General features: G+C 40.4%; 1 protein-coding gene across 4 annotated transcripts in view; it reads right to left on the reverse strand.

Moving 5' to 3' along the window:
- ASCC3 (activating signal cointegrator 1 complex subunit 3) overlaps positions 1 to 15,520 on the reverse strand; it is a 530,489-nt gene that overhangs the window by 332,035 nt on the left and 182,934 nt on the right. The gene's annotated exons all lie outside the window — the stretch shown is intronic.

Here is a 15,520-nt window from a genome sequence, read left to right on the forward strand (position 1 = left end):
CTTACAAGTTTTGGTGATTTCTACTTAGCCTAGAGACCTCAATCTTTGGGACAGGAGAGAGACAGCCCTGCAGCCTTCTCGGCCTCTTACTGTGTGTCCGCCAATGTCCTGTTTCTCTCTCCATCCCCACCTCCTGAAGTGCTGTTGACTCACCAACCCTATCTTTAGCCAAGGGTATACTTTTAATTGTTTATGGCTCTTTTGATCTCTAAGCTCTGGCCAAAGCTGAGTAACTTCGCTGGTGTCTGGAAACAGCATCTTCCCAATTAATGACCCAGCTATTGTTATCTTCACTGTCTTGAAGTTGTTTAACCCAGGTGTCTTATGTCTACCATTGATTCGTTTACTGCTTGCTCTTCCTAACTGCCCCTTTTAATTCACTCTGTGTAGCCAGTCAGAATAATATCAAGCAGGTAAGCGGATGTATATATAATATGCATAAAAAACAGTACAGGTATCTGCCCCACTCTGTACACTGTCTGATAACCCAGTCAGACACTACGGGTTACAGCTTTATGCTATAAGAAGCAACATCTTTAATTTGCAAATTGCCGATACAATGGCCACCATTAAAGATATTTTCCAACAATATTATAGCTATACTCTGCAAATGGATGTCTCATATACCCCTCAACACTGAACACTGGCAAACAATGGTAACTTTTTGGGTGTTTACTGCCAGGCTTTTATGGCTGAGCGTTAGGATTACCGCTTTCTACCACACAAAATTCAACACCCTAGCCCTGCCCCTTGTCTGAGTCCCCATCCCTGCTCAGTACATTCCCCCTCCCTCAGTGGCTCACTCTCCCCCACCCTCACTCACTTTCACTGGGCTGTGGTAGGGGTGAGGGCTCTGGGGTGGGGCTGGAGATAAGGGGTTTAGGGTGCAAGAGGGGGCTCCAGGCTGGAGCTGTCAGATTCGGAATGTGGGAGGGGGCTGTGGGCTGAGGTAGGGGGTTGGGGTGCACAAAGGGGTAAGGACTCTGGGGTGGGACTGGGGATGAGGGGTTCAAGGTGTGGGAGGGGGCTCTGGGCTGGGGGTGCAGGCTCTGGAGTGGGGACAGGGATGGGGGGTTGGGGGTGCAGGAGGAGGCTCCAGGTTTGGAGGGGGGTCAGGACAGGGGGTTGGGGCTCAGGGTTGGGGCGTGGGCTTACCTTGGGGGGGCTCATGCTCAGCGGCACAGCAGGAGGGCTAAGGCAGGCTCCCTGCCTGTCCTGGGGCACCGCGCTGTGCCCCAGAAGCAGCCAGCAGGTTTGAGTCCTAGGCGCAGGGGGGCCAGGAAGTGCCATGCAGTGTTCTCACCCACAAGCACTGCCCCGCTAGCTCCCGCTGGCCGGTTCCCTGCCAATGGGAGTGCGGAGCTGGTTCGCAGGGCAGGGGCAGCACGTGGAGCTTCCTGGCCCCCACACCTAGTACCCGGATCTGCTGGTCACTTCTGGGGCACAGCACGGTGCCTCAAGATAGGTAGGCACTAGCCTGCCTTATCTGAGCAGCACCGCCGACCAGACTTTTAATGGCCCGGTCAGCTGTGCTGACTGGAGCCACCAGGGTCCCTTTTCGACCAGGTGTTCCGGACGAAAACCAGACACCTGGTCACCCTACTGAGAGTTAAGGACAGTCATTTGTTGTTTATTTACGCCCTTATAAATAATGTGATAAATCACTGCCCTGATAGTCATAAATCTCAGACTTCAAGGACATGTAGAAACCTTATCTGCCTCTTTTTCTTTAGGCTCAGTAGAAAAGCAACTTTTAACTATTGAAATAAAGCTTACAGTAATACCATTATATCTGAAAAGCAACTTGTAAACTAAAGAGAATAATTACAGTTCAGGCCTGGATATTTCATTGAGACTGTATTACAAGAGTTAAGAAACCAGAATATTCTTATGATTTATAGAGCAAAATTAAGACTGTTCTTCTTGTTTTAATCAACAGTGGGGCATAAGGATTCTTTGATTAACTTTATAGTGTTAACACAGGCTAAGGATTTTTTTTTTTATTAGTGAATGTATTTCTATTTAATAATAGAAAATGGATAGAAGTGACCATTTTTTCCATATTGCCCTTGACCAGGAAGGATTCTCTCAAACAGAGGATAATTCATTCTGCAGTGCATTTGAAAATTTGCTCCCTTTGCTATGACTGTTTATAAGATTGTCAATTTCTGATGAGGTTTTAGTAATGTATACACTTGTCATCTAAGAATTGGACTGACGCCACTAATTCATTTTATATATGCCATTGCGTAGTTGGGGATTGCTTTCGCTTACTACTGATGTGGTCCAGATTTCAGCCAGTGATCTAGAAGGTAAAATCCATACCCCTTCGCTATTCTCAAAACTACCCAGAATTTGCAAAATAGTTTGCCATAAAAACGGGTATCCTATATTATGAATACATCATATGTTTGTGAAACATTTATCTGCAAGTTATGAAAATCAATCTATGATTCAAAGCTGAATCCTCTTTGAATACATGGTTTTCTCAAAGGTATGTTTGGAGAGTGCATACCAAGTCATTCTAGTTTGAGTGTTGATATAAAATGTAGCTATATTAAAAACAGAAGATGAACTTTTCAGGACACTTTCATGTATTTACATCTAAATGAAAAAAATATGAATTTTTTTTTCAGTACATATAGCTAAACAATCTTTCTCAACTTTGCACAGCGGAAAAAAGCCACATTCACTTTAATGTTTCGTGTTTAAACAATCAGTGCTTCATACCAAAAATTAGAATTAACCCTCAGGCCTTGCAAGAAAAAACATTCTGCAATTTCCTTACAGGTTCTTGTAACCTTTAAAAAAAAAAAAAAAAAAAACCTACTTTTCAAAACCGGATGCAATTTTGAATCTCAGCTTTTCAGAAGCTCAGAACTGAAACATCATGAAGAGTAAATTGACAATCATCTCTGCAGATGCCAGTGTCTGCAGATTGAATGTACGAATAGCAAGTCTCTAGAAAAGCTCACACAGCAGCTACTTGCATTCTATACAATTTTGCTGTAATCTAAGAAAAGTTTTTACAGTAAGACTCCAAGCAATCCATTTCTGCAAGATATTTCCTAAATTCTGTGACAGAATGCCAGGTTCAGTCTTATCCACATTTTTATAATAATTGAAATACCCTACAGTAACGGAAGAAATAGCCTGCTTGCTATTATTAAAAATTAGTACTCCACTTCCTAGATACAAACAAGGAAGATATACCAAATATTCTCATTACTCGCTAATGTTTTTTCAGCAAGACCTGTAAGGGTAGATTAAGATTAAATTGGGCTGGGATCCACAATAATTTTGCTCCCTCTTCCCAAAATGTTGGGGTCTACTTCAGAGATTGTTCCTCCCAATTTCCCCTCACCTCTTTCTTCCATAGCTTCTTGAATATCTTTCCCCAGCTCCCATAATAAGTTCTTCCTTTCAGCTGCTCAACTCAGCTAGGAAAGCTACAAAAATTATTGATTTTTCACCAATTCACTCTTCTAGGCCTTCTCAGATCACTAGACTCAGATTCCAAAGATCCTGCCTTAAAACATCTTCACAAACCACAAAACATCTTCAGAATAATTGGCACAGGAACCTTAGCTAGATCAATAATATTGCTGGAAGAACATGCGATTACAGGAAGTGGTCTGGTTCTGTTCAATATCTTCATCAATGATTTAGATAATGGCATAGAGAGTACAGTTATAAAGTTTGCAGATGATACCAAGCAGGGAGGGACTGCAAGTGCTTTGGAGGATAGGATTAAAATTCGTAATGCTCTGGACAAGCTGGAGAAATGGTCTAAAGTAAATAGGATGAAACTCAATAAGGACAAATGCAAAAGTTCTCCACTTTGGAAGGAACAATCAGTTGCACATACACAAAATGGGAAATGACTGCCAAGGCAGGAGTACTGCGGAAAGGGATCTGGGGCTCATAGCAGACCACAACTAAATATGAGTTAACAGTATAACGCTGCTGAAAAAAAACCAAACATCCTTTTGGGATGTATTAGCAGGAGTGTTGTAAGAAAGACACAAGAAGTAATTCTTCCGCTCTACTCCACACTGATTAGGCCTCAACTGGACTATTGTGTCCTATTCTGGGAGCCACATTTCAGGAAGGATGTGGATAAATTGGAGAGAGTCTAGAGAAGAGCAACAAAAATGATTAAAGGTCTAGAAAACATGACCTATGATGGAAGATTGAAACAAATTGTGTTTGTTTAATCTGGAGAAGAGAAGACCGAGAGGGACATGACAACAGTTTTCAAATACATAAAAGGTTGTTACAAGGAAGAGGGAGAAAAATTATTGTTTTTAACCTCTGAGGATAGGACAAGAAGCAATGGGCTTAAATTGCAGCAAGGGCGGTTTAGATTGGACTTTAGGAAAAAGTTCCTAACTGTCAGAGTGGTTAAGCACTGGAATAAATTGCCTAGGGAGGTTGTAGAATCTCCATCATTAGGGATTTTTAAGAGCAGGTTGGACAAACACCTGTCAGGGATGGTCTAGATAATACTTAGTCCTGCCTTCAGTGCAGGGGACTGGACTAGATGACCTTTCAAGGTCCCTTCCAGTTCTATGATTCTACGATAAACCGAGGCACCAAAAATCATTAGTTTTTGCGAACTGATTGCTTAATTATTTGTTCCATTATCTTTCCAGATACAGAAGTTAAGCTGACTGGTCTGTAATTCCCTGGGTTGTCTTTATTTCCCTTTTTATAGATGGGCACTGTATTTGCCCTTTTCCAGTCTTCTGGTATGTCTCCCATCTTCCATGACTGTTCAAAGATAATTGCTAATGGCTCAGATATCTCCTCGGTCAGCTCCTTGAGTATTCTAGGATGCATTTCATCAGGCCCTGGTGATTTGAAGACATCTAACTTTTCCACTGAATGCATCCGATGAAGTGAGCTGTAGCTCACGAAAGCTTATGCTCAAATAAATTTGTTAGTCTCTTAAGGTGCCACAAGTACTCCTCTTCTTTTAACTTTTCTAAGTAATTTTTGACTTGTTCTTTCCCTATTTTAGACTCTGCTCCTACCTCATTTTCACTGGCATCACTATGTTAGACATCCAATCGCCACCAACCTTCTTGGTGAAAACCGAAACAAAGAAGTCATTAAGCACCTCTGCCATAACTGCTTAACTTGAGCCATTTTAAAAGTTGCCTGGGTTTCAACAGGGCAAGGACTCAGCATCTCTGAAAATCAGGCCCCTTTAAGATTTCTCAAGTAAGACACCCCAAAATTGAGGCACCCAAAATCACTAGCCGCTTTTGAAAATCTTCACTCCTTCCCTCCCTCTCTCCTGACACTACTTAGTCATGTTTCCCAGAGACAGTTATCCCTAGAGCACCTTCAGATATTGTTCCAGTGCAGTGTTATTTGCCTTTGGAATACACTAGGTTTTTATCAATTGCCAGTAATTCTAAAACTGCTTCTGAAGAGTCATATCACAAGAAAGTCTGTGCTATCCCAACATTTACCATGCAATAATAGCTAAGCATAGATATTATGTTAGAATTATTTATTTATTATTCAGATACTACTTTGTGCTAGCAGTTGGTAAATGTGGACTTTAAGGACCTCCACGGTAATTCAAGGTGGAGAAACGTACCACCATAATTTATTAACTAAATTGTGACACTACTACAGATGCAGCTGTTATCACTTTGAAATGAGCCATGTCAACCACAAAAATTAGCAGCTGTATTTACATAGAACATTAATTAGCAAACTGTGATGAAATATATTTAGCAATGCATATTAAGAATTTAAAGTGTGAAATACTACGAATGCAAGCTACTTAACTAATTTGCTAAAGCTAAATTAGTACTGTTGAGATCACACTAATTTTTAAGCCATAGTCTTGCTATCAGAAATTTTAATTATAAACAGATGTATATTCTTTCTTTTCCTGTTTTTGAAATATGTCTAAACATTCACCATACACTACAATGAATGCTCTTTTATGTCTTTGAATCTTATTTTAAAATAATGGCTCAAGATGCTCTAAATAATGACCCAAATAAAAAACCACATGAGATATAGGCATACTTAAGGAAGCTGGAGACCTCTGGCAAATATCTTGCCAGCAATTGTGATTATTTCTTAGATTTATTTTGAAAGTAGCAAGCAGAGTTATGAAAAAAAATTCCTCTGGAAAAACAAACTTTCTGTGGACTGTTTCTGAAACAGTAAGTCTACTAAACTTTAAATTAAATTCAAAAATATTAAACGCTAATTAAAAATACAAGCGGAAATAAAAATGTCAACTAGCAAATGCTAAAACTACAGATTACTCTTTTCAATTAAAATAATAAACAAGCACTCTTACTATTCACCTAATAATTAGTTTTAAATGCTGCACCGGCATTTCTCTCATAATTAGCTTTCAGGGACAATGACATGTTTCATCCATTAAATTATAAACTCTAAATTTTGAGTCATCAGAAAGCTGCGCTACTTATCCTTTGTAAAAATTACAACTGAATCTTAAAATGTCTTTCTTGTGCATTCTCTGATATCCTTTGACTTCAGTTATCAGCACAGTGAGAAATGCATTCATTTATATCACTATTTCACCACTTCATTTCTCTCAGCACTGAAATGGTGAGAAAATAAAGTGTCACATTTGCTTAATGAATTGGAACTCATGCAAGACATTTCAATCTGGCTTTCGTATTAGGGCATGGCTGAATAGAAATGGGTTAACTGTCAATATTTTTACTGTCAACTTACATTTCTCTCTGCCCATGTAATTTTTTTTTTCCCAGCAGTATTCCAATTATTATTAGGAACCATTCCAGATTTAACTTGCCCATTGGGAAACGTACAAAGCAGGTACACATGGATATCAGAATTATACAAAAGGTCTTGCTTACCAAGTTTAGGAGTGTGTGGCAATTTGATATTTATACCAATGATCATAAAATGGAAATGTTTTAAAACTTTCAGTTAAACTTAGTTCAGGAGCAAAGCTGAAATATGAAATACTCAGAACCCAAATCAGCCTTTTGTCTCTGGATAAACAAGATGATGGAGCTCAGCGTTCATAGATATAACATGCTCATGCTCCAAGACAGCAACAACTGCTCAGAACAGTCATATCCTGATAGTCAATCCACAAACTGTAGCCTCTTGGCAGGCATCTATCTTTCATCTGCTGTCCTAACCAGAGAAACCACCTCAGAATTTTGGCAGACTTGGGCTAATAAAATTCATGGAGGAAAAAATGGTCACAGACCTGAAGCTGTGAAAATACTTAGGATCCCAGTGGTCCTAGATTCTAGTTGTGCCGGAGATTAGAAGAAAAAGCACCACACAGACAACTGTCATTTTGGACAAAATCATCTTTTGTGCCAGGGCTCCCTATCTGTTCCAGACACCTGGGTTTGAAACTTGATCAGGACATGCAAAACAATGAAACACAGACAAGGAGATAGATATCTAAGTGGAAGACCACAACTTAATGATCTTTTAAATTTAACGGGGGTGAAGGACTAACACCCCACTTCCCCCCCATCTCCCTGCCAAAAATCAGGCATTTTTATTTTGGTTCAGTCCAGCGTTAGATGGCCTCCATACCAAATGGTCTGACCCTCTTCAGACTAATCCCTAACATTCTGCCCACCTCTGAATCCTCTCACCCTTCCCTTATGACAGAAAATGAGAAATATGAAATGTACTTCAGTTTGCAAAAATGTAGGGACTCTCCTTCCTCCTCCAGGCTACTAGGGTCAACCAGTTATCCTTCTGAGTTTCATGTCTACCTATGGGAGCTGGCCCCTTTGACACCAGTCACACAGGGTGTCAGTAAACAGCTTCGTCACAACCTCCACCTCAGTAGCTAATTTCTGCCTCCCATCAATCCCATCTCTAAGGTCTCCCAACCACATATCAGTTCCCATGTCTGACAAATGAGCCCATCTTTCATGTAAATCTCAGGATCATCATCCCAGATTTGCCAGTATGCGATCACCACACTGCCAGTGTCTAAGATGACTCTGGTGACATTTTAGTTCACAACCTTCCAGGCCTGATCCACACAATCAAGACCTTATAATCATTTTAGACCAAAGCACATTTGGTACCCAGCCATATCTGTAATCCAACATACATTCCTGCTAAATTCTGACTCTCAAATTCACTCCAGCACAAATTCTAAGATTGCTCTCCCCTAAAACAACAACATACAGGTATCAGAGTAGCAGCCGTGTTAGTCTGTATCCGCAAAAAGAAAAAGAGTACTTGCGGCACCTTAGAGACTAACAAATTTATTTGAGCATAAGCTTTCGCACGAAATAAGCTTATGCTCAAATAAATTTGTTAGTCTCTAAGGTGCCACAAGTACTCCTTTTCTTTTTACATACAGGTATGTGATTCACCCATCAGGTGGCACAGTACCAGCCTGAACTGGTCCCACAAGATGCTCTCCTCCCAAACCGCTGAGGATGGACAACTTCAGACCCGAAGCAGAGTGGCGACCTATTTGCCGTTCTCCTACCCTTTTGAGGGATTGGTAGACTCTAATGCCTATAAACCCAGATATCCACATTGTTTCTGAGATTTCCGGAAAACTGTAAGCACAAAAGATTTAGCTCATATTCTCCCCCTGCCCTGCTCGGCCACATTACAGGGTAGGCATAAGGCATTTCTATAGCCAGAGCCCCGAAGCTTGAACCCCTCTGAGAATCAAATGTCTCCAAAGCTGCAATGTAACCACACCAACACACCTGAATTGATTTAGTTGGTGTTGGCCCTGCTTTGAGCAGGGGATTGGACTAGATGACTTCCTGAGGTCTCTTCCATCCCTAATATTCTATGATTCTATGATACTGTGTAACACCACTTGCTGGACTGCACCCCAGGCAGGCTGACACGTTCCTCAATTCTGCAGGAAATGGATACCTGCTCAGGTAACTACCATCCCAAAGTATAATAAAAAGCCTGGCTCTTGAAAGTACTGATAATAAATACTGTCATTCCAGCAACAACAACAAAGAAGGAAATATTCCTTTTTTTAGGTTGTGAATCATTAGGACAGTAGGAAACCAATGATCATCCTGAAAAATGAAATTTCAAACTATAATCTACTTGGATTTAGAAAGTGGACTAATCACTCACCTCACATTCAGCTCAGGCCTTTCTGGAACAATGGGTATGTAAGCTAGTTAGCCAAAACATATAACTAATTCACATGACTTGGGGGACAAAGCATGACAAGGATGTACTCAGTTTACAAGCAAAAAAGAATGTTTTCCCCCTTTTTTCTGACAGCCCTGAAAACAGCCTGGGTCCTGGGAGTTGAGCTGGGTTCTTTCCATCATCCCCAGTTGAGAAGTTCTGCAGGCCAAATTATGCTCTCAGTGACAGCTATGTAACCTATTGGGATTGCACCGGCATCACTGATTGGAGCTTAGTAACAGTGTTGTTGATGATGCATAAAATGGAATAAAATGCACTCCATTCCTTGTTAGAGATATTCCAAATGTTTTATTTAAATGTAATAGAATTCAATCAAAACTGGCATGACTGAAAAGTAAACGCTTATTTATTAAATTTGATAAGAGGGTTAGACTTCAGATATTGCCTTGTGGAGGCAAATAATACCTTCTTTACCCCACAGTTGCCAGAGCATAGAATTTCAAAACATTTCTATGCCACAATCAGTCCAATTCAGAGAGCAATTCCTGCCACCATTGCTCTAACCTCCACCATATGCATTCAATCTGAAAATTAAAATCACCTGAACACTACTATGAGCAGAGAATATTAGGGAGCCACTGATTCAGTGTCAAAGCAGCTATGAGATCATAAGTCCACCCAGAAGAGCTACAATTCCCACATGCAGACTGAAGATGCCCAAGAAAATAAGTCTAGATGATTACACTGAGGGCCTGGATAAAAGCTCTGGCTAGAAAAGGAACAGTTTAGCAAGGCAGTATGTACACCACAAGTATTGAAAATTCCAGAGGATTGAAACACAAGATGAAAATTCAGAGGAACCCATTTTGGAGAACCTTCTCCACCTGAACATAAACAAATCGCATAGCTACTTATCGTCTGTTCATGTTGATGCCAATGCTCATCTCCAGTGTTTTTTCTGCAACTGTGAACTCTCAATACAAGATATAAAATTAGTTCTTTACATTACATTTTTCCCAGCCTCTTGGTAACCTGGGAATATTTGGCAACAAGTATTCTTAATGAATCAGTTGCAAAATTCATAGCTTGCATCTTTTATTGATTAGGGGCCAAAGGCAGCGCATTCCTTCTGTTCTTTTTTCTAAAAAAATTATGGTGTAAGTGGCTCAGATATGGTCGCTCTAAAGTGAATTATAAGAGCCTTGAGAGCTATATATTAACTTAATAAAGGAATATGAACTAATATTCCCTAAGACATTTTTGCTTGATTCTGCAGAAAATAAAATTATCAACTTGTGCTCTTCAGTATAAATCAAGATTCTGAAGTTCTATCTATTCAGGCAAATATAGATTTTAGCCCTGCCAATGCATTATTCTTCTAAGGATATTAGTAAATTTGGGCAGCATTTTGCTACTAAAACAATGTCATTGCTGACTTACTCCTCAGAGTGTCAGGAACACACTGGTGATATGTCAGTCCCAAACATCTTTCCTAGTAGCTTCATATAGATGTTGAATAGAATTTGTGACAGATGGATGCTTGTGTGACTATGTACAATCCCTCATGAAGGGTAAGCCAAAACACTGCTGTCTGGAATCTCTCACAAAGGAAGAAAAAAACCCAAACAACAGAAGGATCACTGTATCAGTCTCTACCGATGGGTTGGTAATCTTTTATAAATCAAAAGGTATAAAAAATAAAATAATTAATAATTAATAAAATCAACATCAACATCTTATCCTGCTCCACTACCTGGAGGAAATCACTATTAATAGTAACTGACTCAGTCCATACCCCGGTCTGAAACTAGATGAAGGAGGACTCTAGAAATATATAGCCTGCAAGTTTTGATAGAATAACCTTACCACACCTTTCCTGACAAACTCCCCTAAAACGGGTAAGTTTAAAACAAATCAGTAACCTGAAAGACTGTTAACATCCTGTTGTATTGTCCTGCACTGTATATAGGTTTTACATCACACTCATCATTATAGTATCTGAGCACCTTCCAACAGTGCATTAAGCAACATAACTAACATTGGTCATGTGTTTGTTTTCTCATTCTTTTCCCAAGGGTAGGTATGTATGCAGTAGAATGTTTTGGGGTTTTTTGGTTATAAAATAATACTAATACATACTTTTCCATATGTTTATATTAGAAAACGCAAGGTTGAAGAAATGTGCCTTGAACTTGGAATGGAAGGTGTTTTTTTCCCCTGAGTATCAAGCCCAACTACCACCTGTTGAGGGCAGCTGGCATTTTGTGAGTGATAGGGATTGTTAAATTTCTCCAAGAGCAGCCCAAATGTCTCTGTTAACCTTAACTAACTGTAGAACATATTGTTCCATCTCCAAGCTCTTAAAGAGTGTGTGCACCTGACTTGCACATCAGTTATGTAAACGCACCCAAATATGCATGTACAAAAATATATCTTAAATTTGGGGTGCATGCAAGAGCACATATGAACTTTTGAACATTAAGGCCTAATTATTGTATTTACATCACCAAAAGACTTCAGTTATTTGCGGTAGAGCTAGTGGGGAAACTAGAATAAGGGTGGATTAACTTCAACAGGGGCAGAATTAGGCCAACAATGAGCATTTATGAAAATCCTACCACAGTAGTCCAGCACTACTTTAGTGACTACAACATAAAAATATGCATCTTGTAGCTCCGCTACTTTATGCTGCTTTTACAATGATAAGGCAAACAGAACCTATTTAAGCAGACAGAACCAGAATAAATAAAACGTCAGGAAAATAGGACCATGTCTTTTATTTAGGCAACTAGCTTCACACTGCACTATTTCAACAGTAGCCCTCCATCAAATGGACCAAGCAATCTAATGAAGTCTACTAATAAGCAAGAGGTAAACAGGCTGTCCATGACTCTGACCATTACATGCCCCACAAGGCACTGTTAAAAAGATATCGTCCTTGTGGGATTTCTCTAGATGCAATTTTCACTCCAGAACTAGAGGTTCTGATCCATGACTGACCTCCATGAACACCCTCCTGGTCGTAAGTCTTATCTACAATGTGGGTTGGGATCCCATATATAACATATCTATACATAGGTATATGAAAAATCTTGTATCCTACTCATTATGGAACAATTTGAATACCTGATAACAAAACAAAAATATTCTGTTTATATTTTTTATACATAAAGCTCACATTATTACTAATAATTTTGCAAAACCACATATACTAAAACAGAAAGATATTTTCCACAGCATGTTATTCCTTTTCTTTCCCTTTGTTTCCTTCAACTATCTTGATTAATTGCTATTGTTTTTTCCATTCTGTATCACTACTTGTTTGTTCCTTTCTCTTTTCCATTATTTAACCGCCTTCACTGTCTCGTCTTTCTTGAGAATGCAGAGAATTTGTGTTTTAAACAATTTTAGAGGCACCTCATGTTTAATACTCTATATGTGCTCACATGCTCTCCTGCTGCCTCTGCCTTTTAAATGCTAACCCAGTGTGCTCCTCCTGTGCAATGACTGATGATGTCGGGGCTGTTCATATTGCTGATGAAGGAAAAAGTTGTGACTGAACATACTGAAGCTGGAACTAAATATGTGTTTGTTGTGGGGATAATGCCAACAGCTGAAACATAGGTCAGAAACAAATAAAATCTAGTTGCCCTAGTGCAAAATATACATTAGATATTTTAGAAAGTAGACATTTAACAAACAAATCTTGGTCAGATAAGATAATTGGAAACTATTTCATCACTTGGTGAAAATGATTATTAAATAAGTTTTACTTTAATGAAACTATCTGGAATACTGTAAAATAACTTACAGATATCAAAATTACAGAGCAAAATGTTTCAGAGTGCCAAAGGGATTTAGGAGCTTATCTCCTTTGACTTTCAGCGAGACTTAGGACTGGTGTACACGACACAGTTAGGTCAATGCAAGGCAGCTTATGTCAACCTAATTTTACACATGTTTACACCTCAACTGGTCTCCCACCTTTTTAAGCACCCCCCTACGCCAACACAAAAGTAACCACCAACTCCCTGAGTGGCACAGAGAAACAGTCAATGTACTTAGGTTAACACAGTGCAAGTGTAGATACTGCATCAGTTATGCTTAAAGATAGGATTTAGTCAACGAGATCATAGAAGTCACGGAATCTGTGACTTTACCGTGACTTCTTCGGCTTCAGCTGTCAGCAGCTGCGGCCGGGATTGTCTCCCCCCCAATCCCCTTGTGACTGTGGCACTCCAGCTGTCAGTCTCCCCCACACACACATCCCACTCAGCCCTCCCTCCGATTATTTTTACTCACAGACAGGTCATGGGCTCCCATGAGTTTTTGTTTATTGTCCGTGACCTGTCCACAGCTTTTATTAAAAATAACCATGATGGAATCTTAATCTTAGTTATGTTGACCTTACGTGTCCTCCAGCAGTTGTCCCATAATGCCCCATACTGATCGCTGTCGTGAACTCCACTGCCCAGTGGTCACGGAGACTAGAAGCCACCATAGCCCTTTAAAGCCCCACAAATTTTTAAAATCCCTTTTCCTGATTACCCAGCTTGACGAGCACACCAAGTTGCTCTCCATTGTTGAGTGCACCTGCCCATGCTGACCATGCCCACAACACGCTCCAGACGCACACCTGCCAGGATTGGACATCAGATACTGGATCTCCTGGGCTGGTGGTGAGAAGAAGCTGTGCAGGCACAGCTCCGAACCAGCCATAAAAACATCGACATATGAGCTGATTGCTCAGGGGAAATGGTATTACAGGGACCAGATCACATGAAAGTGAACAAGCAGCGGCAGGCATACCAGAAGGATAGAGAAGCCCACAAGCGATCCTGTGCAAAGCAGCAGACCTGTTGTTTTTACAAAGAGCTGCATGCCATCCTCAGCAGAGACCCCACCACCACCCCCAAGAGCACCCTGGATATCACTGAGGAGCCCAAGTAACAAGCGTCTACAATGAACAGCAAGGATGGTGGATGAGGAAGGAGGAGGAGAAGTACAGGGGACAAGTGACCGAGGGATCCAGCTACGCAGAGAGTCAGGACCTGTTTTTGACTCCACCACAGTCCAGCTAGTTGAGCACGGATGCTGGGGAAGCATAAATGTAGATAAATATAGGTAAATTTTCAATTACAGAGATGCCCTCTCCTACAAAGTAGCAGGACACAATCTTTTGACTTCTCATTCATTTACTTGTATTAGAAGAGGCAGCGGTGCAAGCATAAGAGGTATAGTATCTATCTGCTTTTCATTGCCCTTTAAAGTTGGCACATGAATATCTTGACTTTAGTGAGGCTTTTGATATTGTCTCGCATGACCTTCTCATAATCAAACTAGGGAAATACAACCTAGATGGAGCTACTGCAAGGTGGGTGCATAACTGGTTGTGAAATCATTCTCACAGAGTAATCATCAGTGGTTCACAGTCATGCTGGAAGGGCATAATGAGGGGGGTCCCGCTGGGATTGGTTCTGGGTCCTGTTCTGTTCAGCATCTTCATCAGTGATTTAGATAATGGCATAGAGAGTACACTTATAAAGTTTGCGGATGATACCAAGCTGGGAGGGGGTGCAAGTGCTTTGGAGGATAGGATTAAAATTCAAAATGATCTGGAGAAATGGTCTAAAGTGAACAGGAGGAAATTCAATAAGGACAAATGCAAAGAACTCCACTTAGGAAGAATTAATCATTTGCACACATACAAAATGGGAAATGACTGCCTAGAAAGGAGTACTGCGGAAAGGGATGCGGTGGTCATAGTGGATCACAAGCTAAATATGAGTCATTGTTGCAAAAAAAGCAAACATCATTCTGGGATGCATGAGCAGGAGTATTGTAAGCAAGACATGAGAAGTTTCCGAGTAGCAGTCATATTAGTCTGTATCCGCAAAAAGAAAAGGAGTACTTGTGGCACCTTAGAGACTAACAAATGTATTAGAGCATAAGTTTTCGTGAGCTACAGCTCACTTCATCCGATGCATGCAGTGGAAAATACAATAGCGAGATTTTATATACACACAGAGAACATGAAACAATGGGTGTTACCATACACACTGTAACAAGAGTGATCAGGTAAGGTGAGCTATTACCCGTGGGGGGAGTGGGGGGAGAGAAAAAAACAACAAAAAACCTTTTGTAGTGATAATCAAGGTGGGCCAGTTTGCAAATTAGGCTTGAATAAAGACTGTGGGGGGGCTCACTTGTCAACTTTGGGATGCCTTCTCTGAATACCCTGGAAAGATAGCGACAAAAAAGTCTGTACAGAGCTGAGTTCAATAAAAAAAAAAATCACAGTCAGAAAGGACAGTATGATATACTGTCAAGGTTCCTTCCCCGCTCTGAACTCTAGGGGACAGATGTGGGGACCCGCATG

The sequence above is a fragment of the Chelonia mydas genome, chromosome 3 (genome assembly GCF_015237465.2).
Source record: "Chelonia mydas isolate rCheMyd1 chromosome 3, rCheMyd1.pri.v2, whole genome shotgun sequence".
NCBI classification, from domain to species: Eukaryota; Metazoa; Chordata; order Testudines; family Cheloniidae; genus Chelonia; species Chelonia mydas.